The sequence below is a fragment of the Mycteria americana genome, chromosome 18 (genome assembly GCF_035582795.1).
Source record: "Mycteria americana isolate JAX WOST 10 ecotype Jacksonville Zoo and Gardens chromosome 18, USCA_MyAme_1.0, whole genome shotgun sequence".
Taxonomy (NCBI): domain Eukaryota; kingdom Metazoa; phylum Chordata; class Aves; order Ciconiiformes; family Ciconiidae; genus Mycteria; species Mycteria americana.
In genome coordinates, this window is record NC_134382.1 from 6,584,353 (window position 1) to 6,603,582 (window position 19,230).

Here is a 19,230-nt window from a genome sequence, read left to right on the forward strand (position 1 = left end):
GAAGATACTGATAGCACTCAGCTGCCCTAAGAATGGCTGAGGTCATTGCTCATACTTTGAGGGGAGCCTTGGGAGAAGTGTATGTCTAAGAAGGTATCCAAAGTCCAGGGGTGTAGGAGCATAGAGGACATATATGTATTTTTACAAACATAGCGAGGAGACACCTCACCTGGCTATTCTGTCAGCAAAATTTTATTGAGAGTACTTTGAGTGATTTAATGAACATCCTAAAGGTCGTAAAGTATACGCACGTAATTTGAATTCCTTCTATCTGTCTCATTCTGCAGTGAGCAATTATTGACTCCTCCTGTTTTACATGTGGAAAGCTGAAGCACAAAGACAGCAGGCACAAAATGAGCAAGCAGAGATGAGGCCAGGGCAGAGCCTGCCTTGCCCAAAGGTCAGCAGTTGTCTCCCTTGCCTCCCAGTCAGCTGTGCTCAGGTGCTACACACGGAGGGCCTGGTTTGCTACAAGACTTGGCCACTCTTACTAAACATCTTGTCATTGCTAAAATGGGCTTAGTTCCACTTTCAGGGCCAAGACACCAAGAAGCAGCTACCATTTTAAATACTGTGTCATGCAACTACTGCAGGGCTGACCCAACCCCCGGAGCAGCAGGCTGTCAGCACAGGAACAAGAAGGGCATTCAAGGGAATGAGAAACTGGGTAAAATTAAAACTGGCAAAAGAAAATGATTTTTTCCACTCTAACATGGAACTGGATTCAGGAGCTTGTGGTAAGAGGATGCCACCAAGGCCAAGAATTTACAGTCTTGGTTTTTCTCTCTAGAAGAATAGGAGGTGCGATCAGTCGGAACGAGTGAGTGAGAGCCCTGAGAGTCCTTGGTTATTGGGAGACTGTTAAAAGACTGCCTGTGTACAGCCTGGCTCAGTGCTGACTGAGAGAGGTGCCAGCCATTGACTGTGGGAAGACCAGCTCTGCTTCTGCTGTGAACATAAGAAAATCCTGGTGACTTGTAGTTAATGTTTGCGCTGTGGGCGAGGATGACCTGTAGCATAATGCTGAGACACCTCCGTAGTTTTCCCTCTAAAGGATACGTGCAGCTCCTGGGCGTCTGTGAGGAATACCGGGAGCCCATGAGAGTCTTCTCCCAAGAGCCAGCATTACTGAAGTGCAGTGGGTGAGCAGAGTTCCTCCACCCTTGGCAGTTCAGTGCAAATATAGCCTATATAGCCAAATGTAGGCAGAAAGAATCCTGATTTCTGGAGAATGAAAAGGGGAGCAATGGAAAAGAGTAGCAGCATCCCTTTCCGAGAACCCACTTCCCTCCATCCCCCTAGCAAGCTCTTTGCAGGCAAGACTAGGATTAATAGGAAACATATGGGAGGAGAGTCTGTGATCCAGGGCTCCAGGACGAGCAGCTGAAGCACTAAGGAGCTACCTGGACCCCATTCAGGAGTGAGCTCAGGGATCAAACATCTCATGAATGGGGAGTGGGCTGGGTGGGGAACTTAAAAGGTACAGGCTCCAGTTTGGTGCTTCCCACCCTCCCAGGGCAACATGCCAGTCTGAGAGGAACATTCCAGTTCCAGCACAACAAAGCGTGAGAGTCACTAACCATACCCTGCATCTTCCACGCAACACCTCTTTCCCTCCCTACCCCAATTGTTAGAACTGGACTCATACTAAGCCATTAGGGTTCCAGTGTGCTAGTCCATTCTGTTCCCAAGCTCTGAAGCCTTAAGGTGCTCCCATGAAGCTACATCTGCAAGCAACGGACTGACAGCAAAATCAAATGTCCTTCAACTTTGGTGGAGCCGAAGACTGAATTCAGAGGCTGCAGCTCAACCCCTCTATGGAATTTGGTGGAGGCAGATTCCCCTGCCTCACTGAGGACACAGCCAGGGCTCTCCGTTGTTTTACAGTGTGTATGTACAAATAAACCCTTATCCTCCTTTCTGCTCCATCTTTCTTTCACCCTCTTTCCTTCCCTTTGGATTTTCTTCCTTGTGTCCATCCCAAGAACAAAGCAACCGTTATCAAAGCCCGTCACTCTACACTTCAATAAATCCAGCTAAATATCTGACTTAACAGGCAAGGGACAGCTGTAGAAGAGCAACTGAACAGAGTGAAGGGGTCTGTCCTGGATACCAAAGAACTGGTCTGAAGTATCAAGGACAGACCCTTAGATGATGCAAACCAGTGGTGCAGTTACACTGTCTTATACGCCAACTACGAATCTTGTCTTTGGGTGAAAGAGGGGAAAAATGGCCACAACCAGAGTCACTGAATAATAATATCCCCAAAGCTGGAGAGAGTTTGTACTCACATCCAACCTTCACACTTCATGCCTTTTTCCAGAAGGAGTGCAAACACAAATTGTGGACTCCACCTTTGCACTGAAATTTCATAGGCTTGCTTTGTGGATAAATGGCAGCTTGTTTAGCGTGTCCAGAGAAGGGCAACGGAGCTGGGGAAGGGTCTGGAGCACAAGGCTGATGGGGAGCGGCTGAGGGAGCTGGGGTTGTTCAGCCTGGAGAAAAGGAGGCTGAGGGGAGACCTCATCGCTCTCTACAACTGCCTGAAAGGAGGCTGTAGAGAGGTGGGGTTGGTCTCTTCTCCCAGGTCACAAGTGATAGGGCGAGAGGAAATGGCCTCCAGTTGCACCAGGGGAGGTTTAGACTGGATATTAGGAAATTTTACTTCACGGAAAGGGTTGTCCAGCACTGGACCAGGCTGCCCAGGGAAGGGGTTGAGTCCCCATCCTTGGAGGTATTTAAAAGCCCTTTGGATGAGGTGCTTAGGGACATGGTGTAGTGGTGGGCTTGGCAGTGTTAGGTTTACAGTTGGACTCCATGATCTTAAAGGTCTTTTCCAACCTATACGATTCTGTGATTCTGTGATTCTGTTCCTGTACCAGTTTTCTCTGAGCCACACTGAATCCTTTTGTTATTAGCATCTCCTTGGCCAAGCTTCTCTTTCCCTGGGGAGTCCAGAGGCTCTGGCAGTCACACTGCTTCCTCACTATGTCCTCATGTCCGTCCTTGAAAGCCAGGGTAGCGTGAGAATGCTGCAATGCATATACAGACAATGCACCCAGTGCCATTTTCAGCTGGAAATTCACATGAATACCTCAGTTCACTGTCCTTTTGGTTAGAAAAGCACTGGCATTAGACAGTGTGCTCTGGGCCTGTATAACGACTTGGGGGCTCAGCAAATGTGTGCCATTCCTGATCTCTCCCTGACTTTCTGGAAACCTGGAACAATTCCCTGCATGTTGTCTACTCAGGGTGCGATCTGTTTGGAGCAGCTGCTGAACCTCTCCAGAGTTTAGCAAGAGGGGACAGTGGTCCTTGCTGGGGTCTTAAGACAATGCTAGAATGCAAGTGAACAATATAATTATTACGCCGAAGAATTGGAGTTGCTTCCAGTTTAAGCCATAATCTCATGGTGACGGACTGCATCACCTACATGCTCTTGTCATCCTCCAACTGGAATTACAGCAGAAACAAGGTGGGGAAAATTTTCAACGTGACAGTGATCTGAATATCTGTGTTTCCCATGTTTGTGTTTCTCTGCAGTTTAACTAACAAAATACCTGCAAGAATGAAATGAAATATGCTTCCTCTCAACAATACCTCTCACCACCCTGGATTTGCACATCATCACTTGATTCGATCTTTCCCTTAAAAATAGTTGTGCTTTTTTTTTTTTAAAGAGAAAAAATTAATTTAAGTAAGGGTGGAATGCACAGAGGAGATGAGCTCAGTTACCAAACGCTCTGCTGTTTTATTAGCTAACATCAGCATAAAGTGCTTAGCAAAATGGCTGCCCATCCCATCAGATTTATTACCTCCCATATGTGCTTTTTTATTATCATCCGCTTAGCTTTAAACAATCCTTTCCAACCTTTCTTGTCTCTTGATTTTTGCTGTCCTCTCTCCAGAATTAAGTAACAAGGTTGTAACCAAGCATTTTCCGTGCCTTGCCATACAAGGTTCACAGGGTTATTCCAGGACTACTTCCTTTACCTCATCCCTGACATCCTGATCCTGCCATGAAGTCTGTTCACAGACCCCCTGAAATTAATGAGGCTCTCGCTACAACAGCAAAACTCTGCGTGACCTCCAGATTTACCTCGGTAAACCCTTCTGTCCAACACGGCTTTAAAAAGACTTGGTCTAATAGCCCAAGATTAGGATTAAGTTTTATAGAAACAAGAGCAATAATTGCTACAATTTGAACATAGTTTTTCCTGCATTTGTTTTTTATTCAGTGGATGAGGCTCTGTAATGTTACAATCTGGATACAAGAGCAATGTGCCAACATGGATCTTGCAATACAGCAGTAAACCCCACAAGGACTCAGTGTCCTATTGTTACAGCTTTACCAGCCCTGCCTCTTTTTCTATAAATTGGACACTGTTGATCACCAGATCCTTCCAGAAAGCGTCCCCCCGAACTCCAGGATAAGCTGCAATGCCCTGAAATATCTCAGGATTTCTTTTGGGGCCAAATCTGGACCCAAGGATCTGTCAAAGCTCAGTCCTTTCTCTTTTTCCTGATGCTGAAGGGCTGCCTCAGTGTCCTTGCTGCAATGCGCTTCCTCAGTCACATCAAGTCCACTTAATGATATTTACACAGGCAACCTTTTCAGCTGTGGATCCTGTATGAGCTGTGTTCACTTCACTGACAACCAGGACTCTTTGTGAGATGGGACTCTACACTCGCCGTCTGTCAGAGGTTGCACTGTTGTGTGTGGTGCAGGCAAGACTTCGGAGCTTTTGCTCTGCTGGGGCCACCAGCCTGGAACGTGCTTCCTCCCGAAACGTGTCCCACCGGCACTCTTTCTGCTTTAAAGGAGCTCTTACTTTTGCTCGATTGTGTGTATGTGCGTGTTGTGCGTTTTAATCGCATCCATTTTATTGCGATTTAATAAAAGAGCTATTTTCTTGCTCTTTTAGTGTGTCTTTGTCTTTTTGTCTCTTTGTCATTTTATTGTGGGGCTAGGCTGGTTTTACTTAATGAGAAATGGTTTCAATGAGAAACCATTCAATGAGAAATGAATGCTCTGCAGCTTCCCAGTCTCTTCCCAACCTGTGCGCCTTTGCAGAAGGATGGTTATTTATAAAGAAAATGGTGCGCGCTGTTATTATAACTCCACATTTCAGCACAGCTGTTGGAAGAGCTGAAGAACCAGCACAGACTGAAGTGCCCACAGCACAAAGACATCACCTGGCTCCATGTTTCATTTCCCATAAGCCAGAATAAATGGCATGGTAACTGAAGGGGTGGGCTAGCCATTGACCACAGGCATTCTGTAGGTAGATTTATGCTGTGACTGCAGAGGGCCTGGATCTAGCCTGCTCTGCCTCTCTCCTGCATGTGATTAAAAAAAGAGCAAGAGAAGGAGAAAGGAAATTAACACAACAGAGAACTTGAAATAAAAGTGTTTTATATCATCTCCTATAAAACAACCCATAAATCCCTGCCCTCCTGCTCCACCCCTCACATGTTTTTCATTTTGCTGGCTAGCTGAAAAACAGAGAAGTGTAGGGTACAAAGCACATATTCTTGGTGGGAGAGGCTCCCCCCTTCCTTACACACTTCCTACTCACACCTTGTCCCTATGCCTACAGCTCGGCATTCTCTTCTGGTGAGTAATCAAAACATGGAGGAATCCAGCATCTGTCTACCATTTGCATAGCTCCAGTTCCTCCCGCTCTGGGATCCCTGCCCCTCTACCAGCATCCTCAGCTGCTTCGCCCAGCGCGGGGAAAAGGCACTCGCTTGGGCAGAACTGCTGGGACTTCTCAGCCACCAGCGTAAACCCACAGGTCACTGGAACACTAGACCACCAGCAAGGCTCCCGGGCATACGGATCTGGCACTCCAGCGCAGGCACAGCAGGGCACGGCAGACGGCTGCCTACAGGAACCCAGAAGGGTTTAGGCAGCGACTTCCACGTACCACCCCTGCACTCGGAGAACTCGCAGCTCTTCCGAGGCATTCATCCCCCTGCATGATGCAGCGGCCACTACAGTTTTCTGAAGACAGCAACAGAGAATTTATTTCTGTCCTGGAATTCACTGACTCATTTAAGTAGCTTTTCTGAATAGTAAGTCTCTAATGCCTGAACATAACCTAAACATCCAAAGTGCTGTATTAATGCTATTAATTACTTTCGGTAGAGTTAGATAAACAGAAATGCTAATGCTTCAGCTCCAGCATTTACAGCTATGAGAGTTTTGCCATTGGAGAGAAACTGCAGCTCAAGAAATTGTTAGATCCACATTCTCCATAGAGTTAGAGGCCCAGCGTCCTCTGAAGCTCTCAGGAGTTGCAATGCTGTCTGTCATCGCTAGCACAGACGCTAGCATGGAGGCTTTCTTTGCTAACAAGAGGAATCACAGACAGCAATTAACTTCCAAGATCAGCTAGGTTTCATTCCTCTCCTCCCACCTCCACCCCCAAGCACTCCTCACCAGAAAGAATGACCTGGTGTAATTCCAGGAGCCGAGCAAACAGCAAGGGAGTGAAAACGCCTGCCTGACTTGCACAGAAACGTAGTCGCCTTTTTTTTTTTTAATGAGATCTGGTAGGACAAGCTCCAGGCAGACGCCAAGAACATCTTGTTCAGAGGCAAAGATTTGGAGCAGGTTTATTCCCAGTGTCCTCTCCCTCACTGGGTGGGGACTTACACCAGCTGATACCCCTTTTCTCCAACTGGCTGGTGAGATACACTGTCAGTCCTGGTCTGTGTCAGACTTCAGTTCCAGCCCTTCTGGGAGGAGAGTTGGGTTTTGTTACCATGGCAGTTTGGCATGTAGCTAACCTGGTAGTGACTCTGTGTGTATATGAGAGCCACTCAGACAAACACAGTTCAGACCAAGGTTGCATGCGGGTGGAGGGAATGTACTTTAACAGCTCACTGTACAATGGCTTTTGCATTTTCCACTTCTCCCAGTGCTGCTGGGCCTCATTCTGGCTTTGGCACTGGGATCCAAACCAAACCATCTATCCACTACGCTGTATAAACTGCCATCCTAACACCTAGCTTTTGCTGGCCCAGCAACTAACCTGCTGGTGCTTCCCCTTCAAAACCACTTACACATTTGCTAACTTTAGACCTTGCCATAAATGGGTTCAGCACACGGATCTGCTGGCGAACTGGGGATTTCTCTAGGCTCTTCTTGGAATTCATGCCAGTCACCTCCAGAAGTGGTCCTTCAGCCCATGCTCTGTTTTCTAACATGCTGGCCAAGCCAAACCATAAGGGGAACGCTGGATGGGTCCTAAATGCCACTGCAGTTGTGATACCTTTCTGTCTGATTCTCAGGATTCCACTGCGGTTTTAATCCCACTGTCAAGACCTACGTGGTTCACAGTCTAAGGGGATAAGGCAGGTAAAAGAAGGAGAACTGTTCCTCTTTTATGGATGTGTAGAGATGCCTGCGGGAGTTGGCACGTGGCCGACCGCAGGGTATGCCAGTGTGTGATCTTACGGTATGTTGGGTACTGTAAGAAACGTGCCCGTTGCTAATCTGCGACTCCATGGCAAATGTCATCATTTGATGTAGTTCACACTTCTTTGTCATCTCTGACTGAAACAATGAGGAAAGGCAAAGGATGAGAATGAGTTAAGAGGGAAGGGGAAGCAGCATAAGCAGATTTAAAAAAATAAATTAGTCACTGCATTCAAGGCAAATGGCAGCCTGTTGATATATCCCACCCAGAGGGGACTGAAAAAGTGACCTCATGCTGCTTGTCAAATATAATCCCATCCCTCCCATGACTACCTAATGCTACAGCTCCATCTGTCTGGAAGCAAGTCCCCACTGCACCAGGGCCAGCTTTACCATAGAGACAGAACAGTGCTAGTAATTTTTAATGACTGTGTATTATACAACCTACCCTCATCAAGGCATTTTCCAGTAAATCTACGAGCAGCAAACAAATGCTAAGTCCTGCACCGTAACACATATGCGATGCAGAATGGTTGTGTGCTTAGGTACAAGTTTATGTCATGCTATACACACTGTGCAAAACCCCCTTAATTTGTCTTGATATTGCTATTGTGCCTAAAGACCTAGTCATGGACCTGCATCCTCAGTGTCCTAGGTGCTGTGCAACCGGACAAACAGGAGGATCTCTGCCTCAGTTCTGTTGTTCAGCTTGTGCATAATGCCCTTAGGTAACGCAATCCAGACAGGCAGGGCAAATTGCAGCAACCATCCCAGCAGCAGCTGATGCATCCTGTGCATCTGATGAACTATGCAAGAACTGAGCACAGATTATCACTTGGGCAGGGAGGGTAGAGCTGCAGAAAGTCTCGGTTCCTCTTATCCAGGAGCACAGATAGGATAAGATATCCTTAGGAAGATAAGGAAGAAAGTCTGCCACCTTCTCTACAGACTGCTGCTCTTTCCTTCCTCCCTCCCATTTCTGAGGCATCTAAAAATCCAGGGAGAGCTTTCTGCTTCCCATTAAAGCCAAACTTTTGTCACAGCAAAGCAAGATGCAAGTCATGGCTGAGCCATGCTCATAGTACCCAGGTTACTTCCATGCAGAACAAGGTCATACTCTGTCCCCAGCTACTAGCATACATACCCATATATCCAACCACAGTACTGGACCAACATTGAGAGAGTTGCAACCTGCCCTAGTGCTTTCTATTTCTTTTGCTGTTAGTTTCAAGGATAAACCCAAAAAGTAACCTATTATTGACTAAAGTCTAGCAAAGCTCCTGGGTGCAAGGGACCCAGATTGCTGCTCAGAGACTGTAAGGAGTGTGCCAAGAGGCTGTACTGCCTCGAGGATCCGTGGGGAACAGTCTGTGTGTAAATCTTCCCCCTTGGATGCGTTTCATGGAGCCATCCAAAGTCTCGTTAAAGCCACAGACAACACAGAGAGGTGGCAGGCAGTCGCAGGTGGCTGGATATGGCGATGCAGGAGGCCACCTGAAAGGACCAGGAGACCACAGAGCCTCTGCCTGGGTATAGTTTGTCAAGAGCTCTGAGCACACGTTGAGCTTCAGCCAGTTTGGCTTGCACAAGTAGCTTTGCGCTGAGGATTTTATGGGGCTCCCTGGGACTACGGGCAGTGGCAGCCCCTCTCTCCCCCCGCCTCATCGCCCTGACGCTAAGTTATTTTACAATTATTATCTGAAGTCAGTGTTTAGCTGTTGCCCAGGTAACAGCTCAAACATGCCTCACCTCATGGCCTCCCCGCAGCTTCGCATGGCTGCTGGAGAGCTGGGAAGCAGACTGAGTGCCAGGCGCTGTGGAAATGAGCTCTGCAGCCTCCCCAGGAAATCCCAGAATATTGGAGAGTTTGGAGGAGAAACATCCCCAGCCAGATTCCTGGGCAGGCACCTCATTCAGCACACAGTGTCTGACACAAAATCCGCAGCATCCCCCCCACCCCTCACAGCCTTCGGTTTCTCCAAACTCATGCAAACCCGTGAGGCACATGCAGTCCAGCTCACACCGCTCCCGTTGGTACCCCTCCCTACCTGCGAAGGCAGGCCCACGACACATCCTCTAGAAAGTATGCGTCCTCTGACACTCACTAGGAGTACTTACAGCCAAATATATAACCTGCAGTACATACTCTGTCCTCCTGAGCCCCAGCCTGAACTGAGATACACGAACTCAACACACAGAGCCTTTCAAGCCATGCAAGGGGTTAAGGAGCTGGAATGAAGGCTGTGGCAGGCACTCAGCAATCCTGTACTGCTAATGCAGGCCACTCACTCACTGAAGTCACAAGGAACATCATCTGCGTAAAGCGGATAGTATCAAGCCTGGTGTCCCTGCTACAGCCTTCGTATCAAATGTGCTCATCTCCCAAGTCAAAACCCAGTTCTTGCAGTGTTGCGGCTCAATCTGCTATCAGGAAACGAAATGAACACATCTGCATGTTGCTTGGTATATCATGACCAAAATGAGGGCGCTGCCGAAGGGGCGAATGGGACTTGTAGTGATGGTGCCTTGCATGTATTTCTGGCCTAATGCACGAGGAAACAAACAGCATGTCAGGTTACAAGCAATAACATGTAGGAAGCAAGTGCTGTGCTCCTGGTGCTGTAGGTCATTGCTGGAGTGGGGGCCAGGGGACATGTCAAACAGGGAAACCACAGCCATTTAGCAATTTCAGTTCCTCCGTGCCCATAAATCTGCAGAGTAATCTTTTTTTTTTAAATAATCTCTGTGGCAGCAGTTGCACTCTAGCTCACACTTTAGCTGGTGTCTACAAACAGACACGCTTCCGGCCCAAGTACGTTGTTATAGTTCAGTTAGGTGCTCACTGGGTACTTTCAGCACCCCAAAAAACTTTTTCTTTCTTCTCCTATTCCTGCTTTTCCACACCCCAAGTCAATAAGTGAGGGATGAGTCCCTGAGCAACTCAGAACACACATCTTTGGCACCCTACAGACTCCCCGTGAGGTTACGGGACAGCCATAGCAGATCAGGATTTGCCACCTAGCCACACTGAGACCCGCATCTTTAAGTGTGGTAGCACTTCTGCAACAGATCATGTCTGATATGGGCCAGATCTCGCATCTTCTAGGCATCAAAAGCACCTGTCAGGTATTCTGGAGAAGGGTACACAGGAATCCAAGGTGACACCTTTTGTACTGAATGGGTGGAAATCTTTCCCCAGCAGAAATACTCACTGCTTGGATGCTTGCTCCCAGTCAGGCACTGGCAAAGCAATCCTTGGGAATTCTTCAACAGTTTTAAATACCGTGAGATGATGGTGGGGTTCCAAAGTATATCTTTTGAACTGTTACTCAATTCCTTTTACTGTCCCCCTGCTGGGAGCCTTGATATGAGAGAATGTTTAACTCCATGAATGGGAGCAGTTTTCAGATTACTGAAGAGCTGAGTGATTTTTGCCAGTACGACTGCAATCAGGTTTGCTTCAGATTGTTCTTTGCTTTTTAAGACTAACCTCAGAGTGGTCGGGCAAGCTGTGTGGGCACTAGCACAGTGCAGGGAGCAAAGGACCAGTATCCCCTGCAATTTTCCATGACAGAGGAGATTTCTCATGCATGTCTTTGTCTTTTGTTCCCCTTTGAAAGCAAGAGAAGCATTGAGTCAAGATCTCTGTAATCCTTGCAGCTCAACAACACAAAAAGAGCTGGAGTTGTCAGAAAACAAAACCACTGGGGGCCAGAAAGTAATCAAGTCCTGCACAGTCTTGTCTATGCATCATGGCAGAGACAGAATCTGCCCCTCTTTCCTTTTGTTGATAGCCAAATGACCATCCCTCATGGCTAAAGCAACTCCATCGCCACAGACAGCCAGTAGCAGCAGCACCGAGAACCCTCTGGTGTGGCAAGGTGTAACTTGTTACATCTTGTTAGGGTTGATTGGATATTTCCCCAGAAGCATCGCTGAAGGCAAGACTGCTTCCGAGGTGGGGGAGATTCACCGTGGTGCACACAAGATCCGAGAGAAGATTTACAGTTTGCATCATCCCAGTCTTGTTCAGCTACAGGGGGCCATGCCAGGAGCAGCAGGTACAGCCGGGGCTGGTGCTGGCGAGCTGGTTAGCCTGGCTGAGGCCACCAGGAGGCCAGTACCGACCACCCTCCGGGGCAGGACACAGGTTCTGCTCAGAGCTGTGGGCCCTGGCCCCGCTATTCCCAAGCCTGCCCTTTCACTGTGCCTGGCTCGCTGTGCCTCTTGCAACTGGACAGTCATATTTCAGCTAAGTCATCACTGGCCCATTTTGCTTCCTTTCTCTTTTTCTGGTTTGGTCCTTTTGTCCTTCAGCCCTTCTTGGGCTTGCTTAGAGCAGCTGGACCCACTTGGGGCTGGTTTCATTTGGATCCATGCAAGAGGCCAGTTAGATGTGATGTGGCATAAAAGAAAAGGAGTGCCAGTGCTCCCCAGAATGGGTGCGCTCTTGCTCTACCTTTCTAACCCTGGAGAAGCTTAGCTGCATCCAGTAAGTCATCAGGGACTTCTCAGGGACTGACTGGCAGTTCTGCACTCCCTGCTGTTGGAAGCCCTGCCTGCCGACGTGCCACAACCACATCGAGATGTTCCATGTTCACAGTCAAGCAACAGAAAGTCTGTCCCGATTCCCTGTTCCTTCAGGGAACGCTGTGGCGTTTGTGAGTTAGAGAGGAGCAATGCTGTACAGCACTGAGCCAGCCTATGGAGTCAACCAGGCTTTAGCAGGCTACTTCCTAAGGTTGTGGTCCAGTGAGATTTCACACGGGTCTGACCAACGTTGGCACAAAATGTATTTACAGCCAGTGCTCTAATGTGAGATGTGATCTTCTGTTCTGCCATTCATCCATCATATAACAGCCCTGCGACGTGCCAAGAGTGCTCTTAGCCTCCAAACAAAACCCAGAAGTGGGAAGGAACTCATGTAGCCTCCCTTACATAGATACAGACAATCTGGCCGTAAGTGGTTCACTGTCCTTAGTCAAAGTACATATTATCAGTCACATGTTACATGGGGAAATACCTCAGCTTTGCTTCTGACTCTATTTACTAGCAGAGGTTCCTGCTGCCGCTATATCAGCATAGCTTTAACAGGCAGCTAATGCTTGTTTGTTCTTCCTTTCCAGCTCAGTCTTGCAGCAATTCACACCCCCCACCCCCGGTATCTCAGTCTGCCTTGCCAGCCCAAGCCCAGCCTCAGCTTGGATCTGTCCAGGCTAGTGAAGGTAAGTCTGTGATGTTTCAGGCCTCTTGCACTCAATGGTGCATTGAAGCACATCAGGAAAGGATAAGGTCAGGTATTTCCTTTGGGCTGGGTGCCCAGTAGCTTTAGAGCAGGGGAGGAAGAGAGTTTCCAAGGCCCCTTCAGAAAGCGGGGCCAGTGCTACTCTGGCATGGCAGAAGGAGAGAAGTCTCTTGCCAAGTTCCCTCTGGACTCCTGATCAAACACATTGGGGCACCCCTTTTGTGCTAACAGATGAAACTGCTCTTCTCATGAACGTGGGTACCCAATGCCAAGTTTAGATACAGTCTAGACGCAGTAGCGTATTTATAACCTTGGCACATGACGTGGCAGGCAGTGGGGTATAAACAACATTCAAAAACGATGAGGCGCAAAGTTATTTATACATCAGGGTGCTGATGTAGGGTACCACAGCCCCAAGGGCAGAGGTCGCAACTTACTGGAGATAGGAAGAAGCTGCCCTACCAGCAGGAGCAGGGGTTTTGAGAATGGGACGCAACAGGAGTTAAGATCACTGTCTAATCCCCTATCTGAGCTCCAGCAAGACACCAGACTGACCGCATCTCACTGGTAATTCTGAACTGCAGTAGGTTTTTCTTCAAGAATAAATTTGATTTTACCTGTTGCCACAAGAGATGAAAAGAATGAGGAGCAGCTGAATGTTATCCATCGCCCGAGATGTAGGCAAATCTCCCTTCAATCACAACAGCAAAAATGTCCGTATTCAGCAGGTAATATTCACAATGAAACTCTACGGACAGTTTGACACCATCCAGTGGACTGAGTGGCAGCAACTCACTCACAAATCTACGAACTAATTCATGACAGTAACAGAAGTCAGCATCCGTACCGCATCTTGAATACAAGAGAACATGAGTACCGTGAGCCTGCAGGCTGCTCAGGCTGTGAGGGAGTGAGGCTTTACTGGATATACAATCTCAGCAGCTCCTTGCAATTAGTTCAGTTTGATGCAACATAGATGCAGTCCACTGTCAAGTAAGGTTTGGGAGACAGTGTCCGGAGCTGACAACGTCAGCTAAAGATCTAGTTGAGGAAACGGAAGAGTTACAGAATGATTTGTTCCAGAATCTTAGCCTGTTTATGGACAAAACTAATCTAGTGGAGGGTGGAGGGTTAATATCTATGGACCTCTTTGAGCTCTTGGACTGAAATGGGATGGAAGCACGATGTGTTATTATTTGCCGAGGAGTCTGAGCTTTCAGCCAGCTCTCTGGCTTCCTTGTGGAAACTGCACCCTTAGAGTAGGCTCACAAGATTACTTTGATTCTATCTTGGCCTTGATGCAGGAGTTGGATAGGGTTTTTAACTGCTTATACGTCTCACCAGACAGCCACTCTCTGGTATGTCATCATAGTGTGGCTAAGTCATGCCTGGTGGCTATTAAGGTCCCAAGCCTCTTAGAACATGGACACCCTGTGAGACAGGCTGGCTGAGACAGCCAGGCAAAGTGACAGGATCAGTCAGTGATAACAGGGTGAAGGAAGTCTCCATGTCAAATCTTCCTTCAGCCCTTCAGGGAAAGGAGTGTCACATCAAGAGCTGGACATGACTGCTCTTCCCTCTCCTTTCTTCATCTTGCTACAAAGGGTTTTAGGTTGCTGCCTCTAGGTGGGGAGAACCGGTTCTGCAGGTGATGGTGGGGGAGCAGAAGGGGAAGAGTAAGGTTGGACTCGTGTGGCAATAAATACCCATCTGTGTCCTTTGGGTGACTGGCATGTCATGAAACACCTCAACCTTCCACCCGGAAAGAAACTTTTACAGACATAATTGGCTTTAATAATAGCTTGCACAAAGCCAGTACTTTCTCCTGAGAATCCCACGCACTGGGCAAACATCTGTCCTCCAAGGCTCTGCCCTGAACACAGAGATGTCGCTGTCACTCATCGGTAGAGATGGATGATCCAAGCAGGAAGTATACTGCCCAAATGTTAGCTCATCCTAGAAGTCAGAGAAAGGTGAAAGAATTGAATCCTCCAGTGCTTTCACTAGGAAAATGTTCCTTCTCCCTAGGAGGTTTTTAAGGAGGCTGTTTTCCTAATCCGTGAGATTGGCCTTACTCAATTTCTCTCTAGCCATGAACATGGGCCCCCGATTCTGTGCTGTACAACACTTAGATAAACTGTGGGGCAAACACCTCCCACTTAGAGCCGCAGCTTTGTATGTCAGCTTTGCAAGGGTTCAAAGCAAGGGACCATCTTTCATTATATGCAATGGGAAGAGTTTCAGCAAAACAACATTCTCCCACACTGCAAGAATAAGAATGTGCCATTTCCCCACGCTGCGTCCTATTTCACACTGGCATGGATCCCAGGGCTCTCTGCTTTCAAGTATCTGCTGCCTTTTCTGTAAAGTGAAGGGGGATATCAGCAGAGACTGGTTTCTGCAGCATCTGGTCTTTGGAGGGAGAGGGACAGACAACACAGTTCAGGGACACTTGCATATCTTGGAAGCTTTCTGGTGGGAGGCGTCGTTATCAGTAATCAGTGCCATGATTTGTCAGAATGGGCTCTCCCCTCTCTCATGTCCATCTGACCTGTGAGAAACAGTGTCAGCCCAGGCATTTGAACTGTATTTAGACAGAGAAAGAAGTGGGCAGTGCAGTGAACCACTGCCCATCTCAGTGGGCCAAATCCCTCATCTGACAGCCATAAATGCAACTGTGAGGGGGAAGTGTCAGCGTGGGAGTGCTGAATCATCTCATCCCAGAACAAGCCTTTGAGAGGTCACCTAGTTCGTTCTCCTGCACGAAGTGGGGAACAACTACATCAGCATCCTTCCTGGCAGCTTGCTCGGTGCACCCTCCCAGCTGCAAAGAACCAAAGATTCTCCCTTCTGTTGAAAAAATGCTTGCACCCTTCTCAAGCTACTCCTGAGCACATGGTCCAAACATCTTCTGAATGCCCCATGCTGCACCACAAGGTACAACCCAGCGGCCCTTTTACACGTGAAGGTGAGAAAGTACTGCCTCCTTTATCTGAGCCGACCATCTGTGTAGCACAGACCATTTCTTTTTTGATTTCCAGCATAACATTAACCAAAGTGTCGAGACTTTGCAGGTATGAAAAATAGGAAAGAGAAATGTAAGAGAGAGAGAGGCAGGGAGAAATTATAAAGAAGATCAACCTGTCTGATGCCTCCTCCTCTTCCTCGCCTCCCCCATTTCTATCCTTCTCAAGCAGCTGTAGGGCATTATTTGGTTTGTGCTGGACTGAGAGGATGCCACGAGGTCAGCAGGATATATTGTCCATTTAGACACAAGGAGTATTATTTAGTCTAGAGACTCTCAAAGGAAATATCCATTTGCACGTGAAAAATCTCTGGAATTCCATTTGCTCTCTCCAGCGTCCCTGTATCTCTGCAACCTCCAAAATGCAATTGCTGCTTTCTCCATTCTCTGCTGGCTCTGGACTTCAGCTGCTCTTTGTTCAGCTGAGCGCACAGTGAGTTTTTGCCTGCACCAAGCACGTTAAATAGCAGGTTGAAAGTTTTTCCTCTATCTCCAACAGATTTGCTTGTAGATGATTTGCCAATGACTGGTTGAAAGGGGAAGTTCTCAAGCTTCTTTGGAAAGGAGACTTTGTGCTGCTCACCCAGGCCAGTATCTACCCTCAGTGGAAGGCGCTGACATAGCATGGTGCCAGGAGACTTTGTAAAAACAGCCAGTGGATAGATGGGGGTGGGAGAGGAGGCAGGTGTTGATCTTCTCTCAGTTTGAATTATGGAATAGATTGACCTCTTTTCCTGTTTTTTGCGGTCTTTTTGTTTGTTTGTTTGGGCTTTTTTATTCACTTCTGGGTTCTCTACCTGTACTCCACTCCTGCTCTATGTTAACTTCCTTCATTGCAAAAATAGCTTAAAACTATCTAAGAAACTGAAATGGCCTGCAATACCATAGCAGTTGAATGTCCGAGTATCAGGAGTATATTATATTCTAATGCCTCTGTGAGGTGGGCCCGTGCATTGTTCCCAGGCGTCTGTGGAGAGCAAAGGTGTTTGCCTAAGGTCATACGTAGCATCTGTGAAGGCCAGAGGGGTTGAATCCAGGGGTCTCAAGTTGCAGAGAGAAAATAACAAAGGAGGGAGCAGATAGGGAGAAAGATTTCAACATGCACGACACATTTGCTTCTTGAAACATCTCTAAATGTCTGTTAGCTAAAATAGCAAACCCACCATTTTGCCTTGATTTTTAAGAGGACCAAAAAAAGCCCAGATATTTTGTTCAGAATACCTGGTTTTCAAACTGTCACCCTCAAAATGTCCATGTTAGAATCTCACCCTCGCCCATTGCACCCACAGTAACCTCCTGGATAACTGAGCATAACTCCCTAATCTGCCACAGAAACGAACACGTCAGCTTGCAGTGATCTGTGTCCACTCAATTTTTCACTGACAGGGTGGAGCTCAGTGGCACCCAGAAATACAAGGTGGTACAGCTACATGGCTTAGAACCAGGGAAAATTCATGCTAAGGTTTTCTCTTTCATGGTTTTCTCTTCTCACTGCAGTGAGGACAGCTGGAAAGCTATGGGAATGTTGAACTTTACCTACAGACGCTCTGTGTCTGGGGGAACCAGGCAGTCTTGCTAGATAGGTGATTTCTCTACGGACCAGCGTGTAGCTCTGACTCCTCTCACAGTGCAATAACTGAGGGCACTCTGAAAGCCAGGAGCCAGACTGTTAAAGAACGGTGCCACAAAGAATACGATGGCAAAGCCGCAGCAGCCTCCCTCCAGGTGTCCATTACACACATTTTCCAGCCAGACAGTTGGCTCTGGTCTTTCCCTTTCTCCATGACTTGGGCATCCGTCGTCCCAAGCTCTCCCTGGAAACCCCGAGTAATGGACATGCTGCTTCTATGTGACTTCTACTTTGCCATCAACACCAGATGGAAAGGGGGCCCGGGAAGTCCAACAGCATGTCAAATGCATTTTCTCTGACTAGCAAACTGCGCAAGCTCATAAACAGGTAAAGCTGAGAGCACCTGTGCTCTTTAATGAAAGCAAGCCACAGGTATATGAACACAATTCACATCTTCATGGGCTTGGATGAAGTGGGAGGCATAATAAAGGAAATCAGGGGAAGACAGAGACTCCAGAAGGCTCCTGGACACAAAAGCAGATTTCAAAGACTTCTTCCCCTTCCGACCAGGAAGGGAAGTGGGAATGGCGTCTTAAAAGAGCTAGTAATCTAGCAGCAATTATGTAGAGAAAGAACAGGCACAACAAAGGCTCCCATTTTGATGTGCAGTTATGGTGCAGCATCAGTGCTCCCACGCGGGGTAAGGGAGGCTGCCCTGTACAGACGGCTGCAGTGCACCTGGGCCTTCTTTCTCTCTCTGCAGGTCTCCTTTGTTTCTGAGGAGAGGGCTGGATGGGGTGCCCTGAACCACTAGTGTCTGGCTTCCTCCCTCCACAGCCTTTCCTGTGCAAGCATAAGAGATCTGCAAAACCCCAGCATGAATATGTGGGAATGAGGAGAAATGGCGGGCAGCCAGGACAAGCTAAGGAAGCCTGCACATGCAATGGTCATGGCTTGTGTTCGCTGCTCCCAATCCCCAACACTCCTTCTTGGTGTGCAGATGAAGCACTAATCAAAACTTGAATCTGCAAGGTCTCAGCAGGTTTATCCCCACTGCTCCTTCCCATTCCCTTAGCAGCAGGACAGCAACTGGCTTCAAGGCTTTAAAGATGATAGGACTGACAAAATTATCCAGCCTCTTTGTATGGGGAGATGGATGGGGGACAGTCCTAGCAGCTGCAGCAAGACCATGATGCCAAGTTCAGCTAGGTTTCCCAGGGCTCTGTGCTAAGCTGCACAGTCTCCATTCAGCTGTCTCTGCAGCTGTGTTTAGGTTTCCCTTATTCCCATCCAGGAATATCAATGACACAACCAGCTCGCTCTGGGCTGTATTAAGTCCTTTCACCATGTACTGTAATGGTCTGCCCCTACCTGGAGAATAATAAGCAGTCCTCCCTCCAGGGCCATCCCCCACTGGCACCAGTCCCTCAGCTCAGGTGACAGGCCCCATATGCCTAAAGCCTAAAGGGGTGGCCCAGGCTTGCCTAAGGGCATCAGAGCCAGAACCTAGTTGTGCCCATGCACGCTTTCCCTTTGTCCCTTCCCAAAGCCTTCACACTTCCCCAGGCTTACTGCTGGAGATCTGGATCATTGTATTCCCTGTCTTGCTATTAAGATTTTGCTTTTAATGAGCTTACTGAGATTGCTGTAGTGACGCACTTGCCCAGTGATGTCATCACCCTCACCACAGCTTCCAAGGCATTTTTGAGTCATTCCCTTGCAGCACAAGCGGAGCTATTTGGCTGAATAATAAAACCACCTTCCCCTCCCAGAGCAGCTGACACTCAAGGACTGGGAGCAAACAGGCTCAAATGCACTCGCCTGGTCCTGGGAGTGAGAAAGCCTGGTGGCTTTGCAGCCATCTCATACCCACTCTGGGCTGGGAAAGCTTGACTGGGTTCTTGCCTTCAATCCCTCGCTGTAGTTTTAACCTGTGTTTCTCCATCTTTACCCTTATGATTAGG